Source organism: Etheostoma cragini, chromosome 24, assembly GCF_013103735.1.
Source record: "Etheostoma cragini isolate CJK2018 chromosome 24, CSU_Ecrag_1.0, whole genome shotgun sequence".
Lineage (NCBI taxonomy): Eukaryota > Metazoa > Chordata > Actinopteri > Perciformes > Percidae > Etheostoma > Etheostoma cragini.
The window spans coordinates 10,789,546-10,792,351 of record NC_048430.1 but is presented as its reverse complement, the minus strand read 5'-3'; the positions used below and the strand labels follow the sequence as shown (position 1 = coordinate 10,792,351).

The window sequence follows — 2,806 nt, the reverse complement described above, 5'->3', positions numbered from 1 at the left end:
TCTTAAGAACTCCATTTAAACGCTCAATTGCACATCTTGCTCTGCAATGAGCAGTGTTGAAGCGTGCCTGCGCCGGTGTATTTGCTGTTAAAAAGGAGTCATCAGCCATGATAGGAGTGGGTAGGCACTGTCTCCTAATATTATGCCATCTGCTCGGTTGGTTTGGAGGTCTCCATATAGAGCGCTCTCCCTCAGGATGAGTGCATCATGGACAGACCCCGGCCACTTGACAACGCAGTTGGTGATGATGAGGTCAGCATCACACACAAGTTGGACATTGATGCTATGCCTCCCCTTTCTGTTTATAAACTCCCATTCCTTCTCACGAGGTGCTTGGATATGCACATGTCTGCAGTCGATTGCTCCAATAGTATTGGGCATATTCCCCAAAAGAAAAAAGCTGCGCTTGGCCTGGGCAATCTGGTTGTCCTTTGGAAGAGAAACAAATTCATTGACCAGGCTGGCCAGTGCGACACATCTCTCACCACATCACACACAGCTGATTTCACCACTCCCATATAGTCATCAACAACTTGATAGAAAGTCCCACATGCATAAAATCGGAGAGCAATGAGGATCTGGTCTTCCACAGACAGACTGTGACTCCTTTGGGTTCTGTGTTAAAGTTTTCATAAGGTACTCTATATCGGCCTTCCCAAAGCGAAACCGGACATACAGCTCCTCAGTGGTGTATTGCTCCAGTGGCTTGGTACGTTCAACATACACCCTTTGACGGTATCCTCTCCTGGCAAAGTGGTGGTGACGGTCGACAACACCTGCCATTTCACTGGCTCTCTGTGAATCCTCTGAGAAAGGCTGATTTATATGGCTGTGTAATTGGTCTTTTTCAAACACACCTGATACAACTGATTAGTTTTGGCTTGTGTTCAATTGAGGCAATTAGACCCGAGGCCTATAATTGATGAACAATGTTCACTATAGTAAAGCAACGGAACCATGGACTCAAGAAGCTGTAACTTCACTGCTGCTAAAACCAATGCACTACTAGAGGGTGTTCGGTGCCATTATGGAACAATAGTGGGAAGTTTTAATTCTGCTAAGGATACCAAAAAAAAAAAAATGATGTTTGGATTTTAATCACAGAACATGTGAATGCCATAGGGTCTGGCCAGAGGAGGACCACAGACAAAATCAAATTGCGGTGGAAGAATCTTAAGGCCAGGGCAACAAAGGACCATGCTGAAGCCAAAAACCCACAAATAGGCAACAAGCCATTTAAGAGGGTAGATTACACAGATGTGGTCCTCGACATCATTGGAGGTGAGAAGTCGCAAGCTCTCCATGGTATTCAAGGTGTTGTAGGGGATGGCAAGCCTTGGATTGAGGAGGAGGAGGAGAATTTGCCAGTTCCTCTTGAGGCTGATCCAGAGAGCGTATTTATATTGAATCTCAGCTCTGTTCCGGAGGAAGAAGCTGGATCCTCATTGGTTGAGCCAGTGTTAGTTGCCACAGGATCTCAGAGGAAAGGCTTGAAGTGCCCTTCATCAAACAAAGATGATGATTACAAGGCACTTCTGCAAAAACAGACTGAAAGGGCAGAAGCACAGCTTCGTCTGGCAGAGGAACAACTGACTCTGACCAAACTGCAGCAAACCAAGGCCAGACTTGAGATTCGCCTCCTAAAGGCTACGCTCAGACAAGCCGTTCTCTCCACAGCAGATGAGGAAGTTCGAAATTATTGTTGAGTATTTGACATTAAGTCTTTTTTTTTAATTCAATACATCTATATATGAAACTTGTTATAAATATCCTCAATGTACAGTGTTTGTGTTAGTCTCAGATGAGCGGACTGCTGGAAGAGGATTGCTTTGAAAATCTGGCTCAAAAGTAAACTGGATTACGTGATCACGGATCGCAAAAAAAAGGATTACTAAATCCAGATCAATTTGATCCAGATTACATTTTTTCAAAAACTGGGCCCTGGGGTTGTGATGTGTTGTATATTCAGGATCCAGATGCACAAGAGAAGATATAAAGTACATTCTATTTAAGTGCAAAAGAGAGCAGAAACCTATAGGCTTCTTCAGAGTTGTCCCCTAATAATTAAATTACTAATTATTTTACAAAAATGAAAGAAAATACAACACATAGGGAAACCTATTGTCCAAACAAAAATGTATAAATACCACAGCAAGAAAACAGAAACAGACCATAAATATATGCAACCAATAGAAATACGTGAAATGAGAAACTTCTTTAACTGTGTCCTAAAGATTTTTAATAACTTCCAAATCAGTGGACCGCTTTATCTGATTTAAAAAATATATATGTTTTGTCGTCTTGATGTACAACAATAAAGCAAACGGCAATCATAATTTTGTCAAGTTGAATGTGAGGGAATATCTGAAGAGAAAAAAAATTGAAATGTATCTAGAAAGTGCTTGCAATTCATGAATTTCAACATAATGCATATTTGAAAAAAAAGTATCCTTCATCTAACGATAGATTGAGATGGTACATTTATGAATGCACATGAGCCTATTCATATAGAATCTTCATCTTTGTGTGTGTATATGATATAAAAACTAATAACATGTTTGGAACATTACAATTCAAGTAAGATTATTTGATGCTGAGCTCTCTGTTATTAATAACTGATGACATGTTTATATTTGGTTTTCATATAATATATACTGTATATTCAATATTTATTATTAATACTTAACCATTTAATCACTTAATGTTATTAGTGTGCAATATTTATTACTCAGGACTTTTGATACACAAAACTTTATTTTTGCACAATGTGTATACAAAACTATTTTATATATGTAAGTACACATAC

The 2,806-nt window shown here is 39.5% G+C and overlaps 1 protein-coding gene across 1 annotated transcript in view; it reads left to right on the top strand.

Moving 5' to 3' along the window:
* The window catches only part of LOC117939505 (zinc finger protein 501-like), a 197,132-nt gene that overhangs the window by 184,515 nt on the left and 9,811 nt on the right, over window positions 1-2,806 (top strand). The window lies entirely within an intron of this gene.